Source organism: Pipistrellus hanaki (assembly GCF_964339955.1).
Source record: "Pipistrellus hanaki genome assembly, chromosome: 7".
NCBI lineage: Eukaryota > Metazoa > Chordata > Mammalia > Chiroptera > Vespertilionidae > Pipistrellus > Pipistrellus hanaki.
Genome location: NC_140509.1, coordinates 48,819,961 through 48,833,233, shown reverse-complemented (window position 1 = coordinate 48,833,233; position 13,273 = coordinate 48,819,961).

Genomic DNA, 13,273 nt, shown 5'->3' with positions numbered 1-13,273 from the left:
GAGACAGGTCAGCTGTGCATCATTGCTCTGGGTATGGGGCCTGCACTCCTCCGGAGAATGGGAAGCAGCCGCAAGGACCCAGCTTTGCGTGGTATCCCCATACGCTGACAGCATCCGCTTCTGCCCGCTGTGTGTGTTTTAATCATGCCCCCTCACCACACACACATACACACACACACACACACACACACACACACAGACCAAACAACTGCATCAAATCCTGGTTTGCTTTTAAGTTTAAAATGGGAGAAGTCCTTGGGTCTAACTTCCTAAGAACCAAAAAACCAAAGTTTTCTTTTAAAAAATCAACAACAACCTCTATCAAAGGTGGGAGGGGAGGAGTTGAGGTGAGTGTTAGAAACCCCCGCCTTTAGACCAGTGTAGGACTTGGAGAACAGGTACTTCGGAGTTAAATCGGAGCGCTCCTGGTTTTCTCTTAGGAAAGACTCCCGATTGGTGTGGGGACATTTGTTTTCCTAAGAGATAGCCAAGGAATCTAGTTCATCAGTTCTGCTCCACCCGCCATGCTTTGCTAATCCCTGGCACATCTCCCCAAATCCTATGAACTTCTGCGCCTGACGCAGAATTCCAGGCGAGGCCAGGGGGCTCTGGGTGTCTGGCTGGTGCAGTTGGCCCCAACCACTGTCTGAATGGGAGCAGCCCCGCTCAGATTCCCCACGGGCTCTCCCCTGCCCGAGGAAGGTGTCCTACTCCAGCTGCTGACTGCTTGGCTGACGAACGAAGGTGGCAGGACGGAGGTGGCGACGCCTGTACCTCCGCAGTTTGTCCCACGAGGCCCTCAGAGAAGCTCCGAGTGAGGCCCGAGGTCACAATACTGGACACGGTCCTGAGACTGGGGTCATTAAGTCTGTGCTCTGTCACTCAGGACTCAGCCTCAATCTCCTAATCCTTAAAATGGGAATGATGATGAACCACGAGGCTGCCACCCACTCAGCTTGTGAAGGTCAATAGCCATGATGGGTAGAGTGAATGGGTTTGGGACGCTCCAAAACATGTGGTTTGCTTAATGGGGGAATCCAGGCCAGGTCTATGGGACACGTGGTTGGCCAGCCTCAGGTGCTAACGCCAAGGTATGTGTAGACCCAGCTGCTGGGGCCGAGCAGAGAGCCGCTGGCGGGCCTCTGACCCTGCGGCCACACCCTGCCCAGACGCTGCTGGTTTGTCCTTGGACCTCCCCAAATACCCCTCTGCCAGCCGCCAAGGCTGCTTGGGCAGAGAGGAGAGGAGGGAGCCTTTGATCCTGGGGCCCATGAATGGCAAAAGCCTGGGGAGGGGAGGAGGAGAGGAAACCGCTCAGCAGAGTCGAGGCCAATAAATTTAAGCCATGAACATGTCCCTCTAACCTCTGGCCTGGCGACTCCGGGATGACACCCAGTTTAAATTACCAGCTCCGTGAGCGGGAAAGGGGCGAGCGGGGCCTGGGTCCCGGCTCCTCCCTGGACCTCCTTAATGAGTGAAAAAGCGTGAACGACACGCGAACAATTTTATCAATAGGACCATGTAAAGGCCGACTGTGAGGAAAGTTATTTATTAATATGGCCGATTGTGGCTGGTTCCCAGCCCCGAGAGAAGAAAGGAACTGCATCAGAGGCATTCACACCAGCTCGCCCAGGCCTCTTCTGTCCTGTGGCTCCGCGTTGAAGTTCCCCAAGTGAAATAAATTGTCCACAAAGGAGGAAAGGAACACATTTTCTTTTATTTCTCCTCCCCTAAAAAAGCAAGGGGTGAAACCAATCTAATGTGCCCAGTGGAGCAAGATGGGCCGTTGAAAGGCTGGGTGTTAAAAAGTAAAGGCGGGCTGTGCAGCAAATGGGATGGAAAATTAAATGAAATTAAATAGCTTGAACGGCCGTATTGTCCCTTATTAAAAAGACACATTAATTACATGGTCTCCGCCTTATTCAGAGACAATGTTGAGACTCAATCAAAACATTCCACTTGGCTTTTTTTTTTTTTTTATGGACTTAAAAATGGGCGTCCAGAGGCCCCCGTTAAAGCGAAATCCCTTCTGCACAGACCTGCGGGGAGAAGCGGTTGGGGAGGGGGGGGAGAGAAGGTCGCCCAGCTCTGCCCACCGCGGGACCACGCAGGCAAGACCCGTGTCCCGGAACCCGCGGCCCCGGTGCGGCGGATCCTCCGCGCAGCAGCCCGCGGAGGGGCGCCTCTCGGAGCCGCCTCCCGCCGCCAGCCCGGCTGCGTGCACGCGCCGGGCTCCCCTGCAGCCCGCCGGGCACACGTGTGACCTTCCGGGACTCCGCCTCGAGAAAATTCGGGGCTGCGATCAGCCGCTCCTTTCGGATCACCTTTCGCCAGGGCTGCGGGCCCCGGGGACGGAAAGCTCTGGAGCCTCAGGTGGGGACCAGGGGGTGGCCCTAGGGCTCAGAGAGTCAAAAACCCCCTCTCCGTCTCTCACCTCCCGCCCCGACTCTGGCGGTGCGCAGATGCCGCACCCGGAGTTGGAGGTGCTTGGAGTCTGGGACAGTCTGGGAGGGGAGGGAGGGGAGGGGCTGGAGACGCGCAAGAAGGAGTTGGGGTCTGCGATGGCCCGGGCCGCATCCCCCACCAGCTGCGCGGCCCCGGAGGCGCGGGTGGGACATTAAGGCCGGGCCTGAACGGGCGGCGGCTCCGGGCGGCTCTGGGAACGCCACCAGATGACAGACACGCCGGCCGCGGGGCCGTGTTCCCCGGTAATGGCGGGGCCGGTGGGTGCACCGCGGCCGGGAGGTTCGATCGCGCCTCCGGAAGCAGCCCGGACGCCGCTGGTGGGTTTTATGGTGCCTTTTTGGGGTGTGTGTGTGTGTGTGTGTGTGTGTGTTGTTTTTTTAATAAGTCCTTCATTGGGAGCGGCTCGGCAAATATATTCAGAGTTCCTCTCAAGTTGCCTTTTAACCGGAGTTCCCCAACTTACTTCTTGGTTCTTTTCGGTTGACGTGGTGCAAAGAAAAGTCAGCGAGCGTGTTGCTGAATGGCAATGTCTGGGGCACCTCCACATTGAGCGCCGCCGCCGAAGGAGCCCGCGCTCAATTCGATTTTCCTTGCTGCTGGGCACATTTAGGAGCGCCTCTGTTTGTGAAGTTCATTTCTAGGCAAATGTATTCAAGAGCCGATGGGAATGAATAGGACCGTGTGTCAGCCGCCCCTAATTGGGATTAAAGCACTTAGGAGCATATGCAGAGAGTGACAGAAATTCTCAGGTTGCATTGTGTGCAGGCTTCCACCCGCTTTGGACACTCCTCCTTCCAAGGGAGATTTATAAAGCGCGCTGGGAGAAACTGAGGAAAGAAAGGCGAAACGGAAAAGAGCCGGGCTAATGGCTCGCGGTGGGGCCCGCGGTTCAGCAAGTGGTGGTGACAGCTCCAGAGAAAGGATGCTGGGGGATAATTGAACGCGGGCCGGGGGAGCGGGCCTGAACTCTTTAATCAGAAAGGCGGGGAGTTAAAAGGCGAAATAAAGATGTTCTTGAGATTCCCAGACGGTTTTTTTCCCTTCCCCTTGAAGAGCTTGGCTTTTCTTTCTTCTTTATCTCTGCCTCCCACCCCCTCCCCCCAAGAATGTACCCTCTCTTGGGGCAATAATAAGAACAATTTGGTATTTGAATTGGGCCGGCGGGCGGGGGGGGGGGGGGGGGGAGAGGGGGGGGTAGGGGAGAAAGAAACAAAAGTATCTTCTTTTGTATGTTAAAGAGAACTTCACAACCACTAAGTCAATGAAAATATTTCCTGCTTTGTGTTTGTGTGTGTGTGTAGAATATACATACTCTATGTTAAAACAGGAGCATAGGATAAATATTTGTATACATTCAAACTGTGTATGTGGATATATAGTCTCTTGTAATTCTCCACCCTGTAATGACAGGTGAAGGTGCCAAGGCCTTTTAAAAGCTAAAAAATAAAAATAAAAAAAAATAAATAAATAAAAAAATCAGCCAAAACTGGTTTAGCTCAGTGGATAGAGCACCAGCCTGTGGACTCAAAGGTCCCAGGTTCGATTCTAGTCAAGGGCATGTACCTTGATTGCGGGCACATCTCCAGGGGGGCGGGGGGTATGCAGGAGGCAGCTGATTGATGTTTCTCTCTCATTGATGTTTCTATCCCTCTCCCTTCCTCTCTGTAAAAAAACAATGGGAGATTGCCTTAATTCAAATGATCAGCTGTAGAAATGTGAGAGGGCAACCTATTTTAGAAAAGAAATGGCAACAAAATGGAGATTTTGATTAATCACAAGTGTAGAAAAAACTATTAATGTGTTTATCCAACAGCCATTGTCCTCACTTTTTTCTTTAAAGAATATTTTTACTGATTTCAAAGAGGAAGAGAGGGGAAGAGAGAGAACTATCAATGAAGAGAAAGTCATTGATTGGCTGCCTCCTGTATACCTCACATGAGGAATCGAGCCCAAAACCCAGGCATGTGCCCAGAATCGAACCATGACCTCCTAGTTCACAGGTTGACACTCAACCACTGAGCCACTCAACCACTGGCCGGGCCCCACTTCTTTTTTGCTAACAGAATCCTGAGTATACCCTATATAATAAAAGCCTAATATGCTAAGTGTCCTACTGTTCATTTGACCATTCGACAAGTTGCTTTGACACACACTGACCACCAGGGGGAAGACTCTCTGACTGGTAGATTAGCTTGCTACTGGAGTCTGGCCATTCCTGACTAGGCAAAAAAGGCCAGACACACCCTGGAGCCCTCCCTCAATCCCTCCCCAACCCCAATCATGCACCAGTGGGGCCCCTTGGCCTGACTTGTGCCCTCTCACAATCCGGGACTCCTCAGGGGATGTCAGAGAGCTGGTTTCAGCCCAGTCCCCACAGGTTAAGCTGAGGGACCCCACTGTTGCACAAATCCATTCACTAGGACTCTAGTTTGTGTATAAAATTGGTCAAGGGCTTTAGGAATGCTAAGTCCCTATAACTCCCAGGAAGTGAATCTTCATTCAATCATGGCAGTTCCTTTCTTCTTGTGAGTGGTTAAGCAATGGGCATGTGAGACAATTCTGGTAAAAAAGACATGAGGAAAAGTATTCTGGAGATACATGGGAAAGGTTTATCCTGGTCTTTAAAAAGTAGTGTCCAAAAGGAACGAGTCTCCATTACTTCTCTTTGAATATTGTGTGAGGATGAGATTCATAGAGTAATAGCAATCAATCATGAAAGAACAAACCTGAGAGCAGAAATTAACATGCTAAGGAGGCCAGAGACTTGTCATTGTGAGCCATTGAGTTACCCAACTTAGAGCAGTTCTGCCTTTAGATAATTAAATAATGTCTGAGGTGATAAATGGGGTGAAAAAGAATAAAACAAGGTAAATGGTGAAAGACTGATGAAGGAGGGTGCCATTTTAAATGGATGGCTAGAAAAGTTCTCTCTGATAGATGATGTTTGATACTACTTCACAGGTTGCCCCTTCTGTGTAGAACTTTTGATACTCAAAAGGAAGTAAGGGAGCCGAAACAGATTTGGCTCAATGGATAGAGCGTCGGCTTGGGGACTGAAGGGTCCCGGGTTCGATTCCGGTCAAGGGCATGTACCTTGGTTGCAGGCACATCCCCAGTGGGGGGTGTGCAGGAGGCAGCTGATCAATGTTTCTCTCTCATCGATGTTTCTAACTCTCTATCCCTCTCTCGTCCTCTCTGTACAAAATCAATAAAATATATTTAAAAAAAAAAAAAAAAAAAAAAAAAAGGAAGGAAGGGGCTTCGGAAAGGCCCTGAGGTAGAAGTGTGCCCAGTAAATTCCAGGTATAACAAGGAGGCCTGTGTGACTGGAACAGAGTATGTGAGGGGAATAGTCGTAGGAGAGGAGAGGAGAGAGAAATGATAGGGCCTATTCATGAAGGGTCCTTTGAATCATCTTAAAGACTGGATTTTATTCTGGCGATATGGGCAATCATCACAGGGCTTTGAACAAGGGTGGAGCACAATTGGAATTTTACTTTGGAAGGATCACATTGACTGCTAAAGGGGACAAAGGATTGGGTTGGGGTGTCAAAAGAGGAATCAGGGGTGAATGCTAGGTTTTCGACATAAGAAAATTGTTAGTGTGGATTTGTCATTTACTAAGATGAAAAGGACTGAAAGAGCAGCAAATTTGAAGAGAAACATAAGCCTGTATTAAATTTGAAATATCTATTAGCATTCAAGTAAAATAGTTGAGGAAGCTGGAATGTATATATTTAGAATATAAAGATATACTAGAGATATAAATTGGAGTATGTATTCAAAGTCATGATAATGGCCGTGGCAGGTTTCACTCAGTAGTTAGAACACTGGCCTGCATGCAGATGGAAGGCCAATATTCTAACCAATGTTCTCTCGCTCCCACCATCTTCTATTTTCTCTAAAAAATCACTGTGGATATAGAAATATATATATCCTTGATAATGATATATAAATAAATAAATAAAAATATATCCTTAACAAAGTCATGATAATGGATGAGACTATTAAAGGACTGTTTTTCATTTAGAGATAAAAAACCCAAGGATTGAGTCCTGGAGCATTTCAACATTTAGAAGTCAGAGAGGTGAGAAGGAGTCCTCAGAGAAGACAGAAGGGGCAACCTGTGAAGTAGAACTAAAGAAATTGCATCCTTGAAGTCAAGTGAGGTTTCTTTCTAAAAGAATGCTCATCTCTGACAAGTGCTGCTGAGAAGTCAAGTAAGATAAGGTTTTAGGAGTTGACCATTAGATGTGGTGGCCACATGTGGCAGATGTGGCAGTCAATGCTGACTTCACCAGAAGTTTCCATCTGAAGGATGGGGTGAAAATCTGAAAGGAGCTGGGTTCAAGGAGAATGAGAAAAGAGGAGGTGGGGACAGTAACTATAAGCTACTATTTAAATGAGTTTTTATATAAATGGAACTAGAGAAATAGGGTATCAATTGGAGGAGGAAATGGGATCAAGAAGTTTTTGCCCTAGCTGATTTGGCTCAGTGAATAGTGGGTCAGCCTGTGAACTGAAAGGTCCCAAGTTGATTCTGGTCAAGGGCACATGTCCTGGTTATGGGCTCGAACCCCATTGGGGGCCTTGCAGGAGGCAGCTGATCCATGATTCTCTCTCATCATGGATGTTTCTATTTCATTCTCCCTCTTCCTTCCTCTCTGAAATCAATAAAAAAATATATTTTTTAAAAAAATAAGTTTTAAATGGTTAGTAGATATTTACCAACAGGCTTGTATGATGATGGTAATGAAGAAAATATTGATGGTGCAGGAAAGAAGAGGAGACAGCTGCTGAGTTAAATTAGTTAAATCAGGATGGTTGATAACATATCTTTGCAAACTTCTAGCACCATGGGAGACAGGCTCAACAGGCAGTCCCTAATACTAGTCCCCCTCCTCTCTCACCAAACCACAAAACTGAAGGCCTTAATAATAATCTAGTCCACCCCCCCGCTCTGTTTTATAAAAGGAGATACCAAATGTTACAGTGAGTACTGCGATCTCCAAAAGATTCCTCTCTCTGGAGCAATGAAATGAGCTGGGTTTTCCAATGATTAAATGGGTCATCTTAGGCAAGAAATGACTGCTCAGGGCGTAAGATTTTACTTCACTCCATCCAACTGATGGTCCGGTGTAGAGAGCAACGAATACAGAGGTGAGAAAGGAATGCCGTGTGAGACTCCCCCTGCGCCCCATTGGGTTCCTCAGGCCCCTCGCAAAACTCTGACCTTGGCCGCCGGGTAGAAGCGCAGATGCAGAAGAGGACCAGGCAGAGAGCCAACGCTAGGGACCTCTGCTGCGGAAGGGGGGGGGGGGGGTCCCAATCGGGACTGGGGGCGCGGGGGACCGCAGGGTCTCCGCAGGAGGGCTAAGTTGGGGAGCCGACTTGGCAGGCGAGCCTCCCCTAAGCCCGGCGCGCGCAGAGGAGAGGCTGTGGGCCTTCTCTGGGGCTTGGAAAACGGGGCGCGGGGCCATTCTGCTCTCCTCTGGGGTTGGACTCCCCACCGGCCCGCAGGGCTGTTTTCCTGCGGAGATGGAGAGGAAAGCTGTCCCCAGACCTGCGCTCAGACCTTCCCCCTTCCCTGTGGCCGTGTCCCCAGCGAGTGTCAGGGCGGGTTCCAGGGGCCACCCCCCCCCCCTAACTCGACCCCCCCACCCCCGGCCAGGGCAGGCGGACACCCATTCGACGCCCGCCTCTCCAGATCCCCGCTTTACTTTCGAAGGCAAAACGCAGGGAGTCTGTCCTTCGGTCCCATGGCTCGCACAGCTGGGGTGGCGTCGCATTCCCAAGAGAGTCCTTTTGAAAGAATATCGCCAAATGCTTTTTACTGATACACACATAAATGATAATAAAAGAGAGGCAAACGTCTGGGTAAGCGGCCTCTTAGTGTGAGCACCCTACGTTAATTTACACATCGTTAGTGGTTTCCAATGAGCATTTATCCTGAGGCCTCCCTGGGCCCTTCGGAAATACTCTTCCCCCCACGTCTGCACAAGCCGCAAGGCTACTGTTACACCGGCGGTTTTCAAAGAATCTGGAGAGCTTGGTGACCCTTACAAAGGAAGGTACGCTGACACACGGGAAAGGTTGTCCACTTGGCTTGCATGGTCCTAGGGTCAAGTTTGGGACTCAGGCCAAGGTGTTTTATTATTATTATTATTATTATTATTATTATTATTATTATTAAGTATTACAAATAGTAGTACATATGTCTTCTCCCCCTCCCATTGACCTTCCCTGGCGTCCCCTACACCCACCACCCACCCCCCATATGCCCTCACCACCTCTCCCTCCCAGTGTCTTGCATCCCTTGGTTATGCTTACATGCATGCATACAAATCCTTCTGTTGATCTCTTACCTCCCCGCCACAACCCTCCCCAGCCTTCCCGCTGTAATTTGACAGTCTGTTCTATACTTCTCTGCCTCTGTAGCTATCTTTTTGTTCATCAGGTTATAATGTTCTTTATTATCCGTAAGTGAGTGAGATCATGTGGTATTTTTCTTTCACTGACTGGCTTGCTTCACTTAGCATAATGCTCTCGAGTTCTATCCATGCTGTTGCAAATGGTAAAAATTCCTTCTTTTTTACTTCAGCATGGTATTCCATTGTTAGATATACCACAGTTTTCTAATCCACTCATCTGCTGATGGGCACTTGGGCTGTTTCCAAATCTTAGCTATGGTAAATTGTGCTGCTAGGAACATAAGGGTGCATATATCCTTTCTGATTGGTGTTTCTGTTTTCTTGGGATATATTCCTAGAAGTGGGATCACTGGGTCAAATGGCAGTTCCATTTCAGGCCAAGGTTTTGATGCTTGGGAGAAAATAGACCAACCCTAAGGCACTAAAGATGATTTTTATCAGGATTATTTGTTACTTTTTTAAAGGTTTGAGTGTGGAAACACCTATGCCACTTAGTTCATGAGTTATTGTAGAGTTACATTGTCCACAAGTGAAATAAAACAGTGGTCAATGTAAATATTCATATCCTAAGGAAAAATACAGAAATTTGATGGCTGTGGTTGTAAAGGCAGTGATTGGTTTCCTGTATCCATAGTGGCAATTTGATACTGTATATTATGAAACACAAACAAGAAAACACGCTTATCAAGAAGGATTGTTTCTTCTAGAAAAATTTGTGGTTGAAGTTATCAGTTGAAATATCTAGTGAAGTCTAACATTATCTTTAAATAAAACACAAGTGACAGGAGAGTACAGATGCGATATTCCTCTGGGAGATGAATTCCTCCTGGGCTGGTCCTCCCTACCCCCTGCACCCCCAAACTCACCTCACCGCAGGGGCAGGGCTTGCCAGTGTTTGGGGAAGTGGGGCAGCGGTAGCAGGGCTCCACAGCTCTTTGCCTGAGTAAAAGACGGTTACTAGGTTCCCGGGTGTCCCGGAGGAGCCGGCTGGCATAGGCTGACTCTGGGAGCAAAGGGAGGCACACACACCTTCGTGGCTGTTATAACTGCTGCTCCCACACCTCCACTCCCACCCCCAGCTTCAACGAGGCAGCACGCTCCCTCTTCTCGGTCTCTCATGCCTGTTCAGAGTTTAGGATGAGAGGAATGTCAAGATATTCCTAGAATTGCGCCCGTGAGACTGCCCCTGGGCACGCGGGTTTCTCTGGCTGCAGTAAACGCTGAAGCTTGGGTAGTTCTCGCAGATTGGACCCTGCCCGCTGGGCTGGAAGGCAAGGCCACGCTGCGCCGCTGCCGCCCTCCAGGTGGCGCTCCACGCCCCTCCCTGGGCTCCAAACCCGGGTCCCCGCGTCAGCCGAAGAGCGGAGTGTGCGAAGCTGCGGGAAGCAATCCGCAGGCGTTTGTTTGTTTGTTTGTTTGTTTTAATATATTTTATTGATTTTTTACAGAGAGGAAGTGAGAGGAAAAGAGAGTCAGAAACATCAATGAGAGAGAAACATCCATCAGCTGCCTCCCGCACAACCCCCACCCGGGATGTGCCCACAGCCAAGGCACATGCCCTTGACCGCAATCCAACCCGGAACCCGGGACCCTTGAGTCTGCAGTCCGAGGCTCCATCCACTGAGCCAAACCGGTCAGAGCAGGCTGTCTGTTTTTGAGGGCCCCTGCTCTGTAGGCCCTCTGCCGGGGATGGATGGGGGCAGGGCTCCTCGCTCCCGGCCTCCCGCAGGCCTGAGCCCCAGCTGGGCGCAGGAGGTCGGCAGGTGTGCGCTGCGGGCCCGGAGCACCGGGAGCGTCTGGGAATGGGAGCGGAATGCCCGGGGCGAATCCGCCGGGAGGACTCATCTGGCGTTCGGTGCGCTCCCGGGTCTGTCGCTGGAGCTGCAGATGAGCCGCGAGAAGCCTGAGCCCCGCAGGAACAGACTCTACCTTGCGCTGGTCTCTACTCGGTTCCCTCCTAGCGGGTCGGGTTGAGGGCTGCAGTCGGTCATTAACCTCCCTAGTTTCAGCTCCTGGAGTGAGCTGTACCCAGCACCCAGCAGTGCTCAGTAACACAATGGTTCATCCATTTAACAAGTGTCTGTTGAGCGCCCACTCTGCGCCAGGCACGGCCACAATCGTGAACACCGACAAGGCATCTAGCTTCGGCGACTTTACATTTCCAGTCGGCTGGATACATAAAAAGAGTCAGGTATCAAGAGCAGCTGTAGAAAAGAAATGCCACCTCTGGGCCACCTTCCCTGAGTCACCTCAAAAAGGACGCGAAGGGGCCAGGAAGGCGGCTGCGGGAGGACACCAGGTGTTAGACGGTGGGGTCAGACCACAGGACCTGAGTTCAGTAACCTCAGTACTGGAGTTTTGCCTAGGAAGGAATCAAACTGTAAGAGAACATTTATTTAGAAAATCACAGAGGTAGAATTCATAGGAGAAATGGCTCCGGAAACAAGTTAAAGAGGCAAAGGAAGGCCCCTTGGAGCTTAGAAACGAGGAAGGTAAGGGGTGATGATCCTGGGTGGGTGGAGAGGGGGAGGAGTCTGGTGGAAGAGCAGAGTTCAGGGTCTTCTGTCCTAAGAGTATTTTTTTTTTAAATACATTTTTATCGATTCAGAGAGGAAGGAGAAGGAAAAATTAGAAATATCAATGATGAGCCCTAACTGGTTTGGCTCAGTGGATAGAGCATCGGCCTGCAGACTCAAGGGTCCCAGATTTGATTCTGATCAAGGCCATGTACCTTGGTTGCGGGCACATACATAGTGGGGAGTGTGCAGGAAACAGCTAATAGGTGTTTCTCTCTCATCGATGTTTCTAACTCTCTATCCCTCTTCCTTCCTCTGTAAAAATTCAATAAAATATATTTTTTTGTAAAAAAGAAAGAAACATCAATGATGAGAGGGGATCATTGATTGGCTGCCTCCTACATGCCCCACACTGGAAATGAGCCTGCAATCCTCGGCCTTGACAGAGGATCTAACCCTGAATCCTGGTTCATAGGTCTATGCTCAACCACTGAGCCACTCCGGGTTTTAAGGGTGGCATTTTTTAGGGGATGTCTCAGGGGAAGATCTCAATAGAATATTCAGCAGCTTTCCAGGTATGTCATTTCGGGGTTGGTCGCCAGTGATTGATTGATGGGCCCAGGGTAGGGGGTCATTATTCCATGTAGCTGATCCTGAGGTCAGCCATGGGGTCACTGGTCTGTTTTGCCTGCTTTTCTGGACCTGGAACTGAAATACAACTGCCCACTAGATGTTACTTACAGGGAGGAAAGGTTCGGGGATCCAACCACCTGACCAACAATACGTCAGGGAGAAAAGGTCACCCTGGGGGTGAGGCCCCACTCTACAACTGTTTTCGCCCTGGTGCCATCTGTATCCGGCCCATCATCCTTGTTCTGTTCATGTCTGTCTAACTGCCTACCACAGAACTAGAACAACCCCCTCCCTCTTCCATGTGTCTCGAGGGTGAGAGAATAAGGTAAGGGATGATTGGAGGGGCTTCCTGTAGTATCAGCTCTGTGTTCTATAAGCATAAAAAATATTGCATACATTCTTTTAAAATATATATATTTTATTGATTTTCCACAGAGAGGAAGGGAGAGGGATAGAGAGCCAGAAATGTCGATGAGAGAGAAACATCGACCAGCCGCCTCCTGCACACCCCCCAGCGCGGATGTGCCCGCAACCAAGGTACATACCCTTGACCAGAATCGAACCTGGGACCTTCCAGTCTGCAGGCCGACGCTCTATCCACTGAGCCAAACTGGTTTCGGCTGCCTACATTCTTTACCTACTTATTTTCAGTGCTGTGGCCCAAATGTTTTTGTCCTCAAAATGTATATGCTGTTGCTCTAACCGGTTTAATTCAGTGGATAGAGCGTCGGCCTGGGGACTCAAGGGTCCCAGGTTAGATTCTGGTCAAGGGCATGTACCTTGGTTGCTGGCACATTCCCAGTAGGGGGTGTGCAGGATGCAGCTGATTAATGTTTCTCTCTCATCGATATTTCTAACTCTCTATCCCTCTCCCTTCCTCTCTGTAAAAAATCAATAAGATATATTTTTAAAAATGTATATGTTGAATCCCATTGCTCAATGTGATGGTTTTAGCAGGGGGACCTTTAGGAGGTACTTAGGTTATAAGGGTGAAGTCCTCATTAATGGGATTAGTGTTCTTATAGAAGAGACCCCAGAGAGATCCCTTCCTCTTTGGGCCTGGGAGGCCCACTGTCAGTGAACCCGTGTTATGCAAAGTGATGAAGTCCCAGAAAACCTCAGCTATTATTCATGAATTCCAAAGAAATAACCTTGAGGAGTAGTTGTGGAAGATATAGATCTATAGGATTTACATGAGCACTGGTGGTGACTGACCAGTGAGGTTTA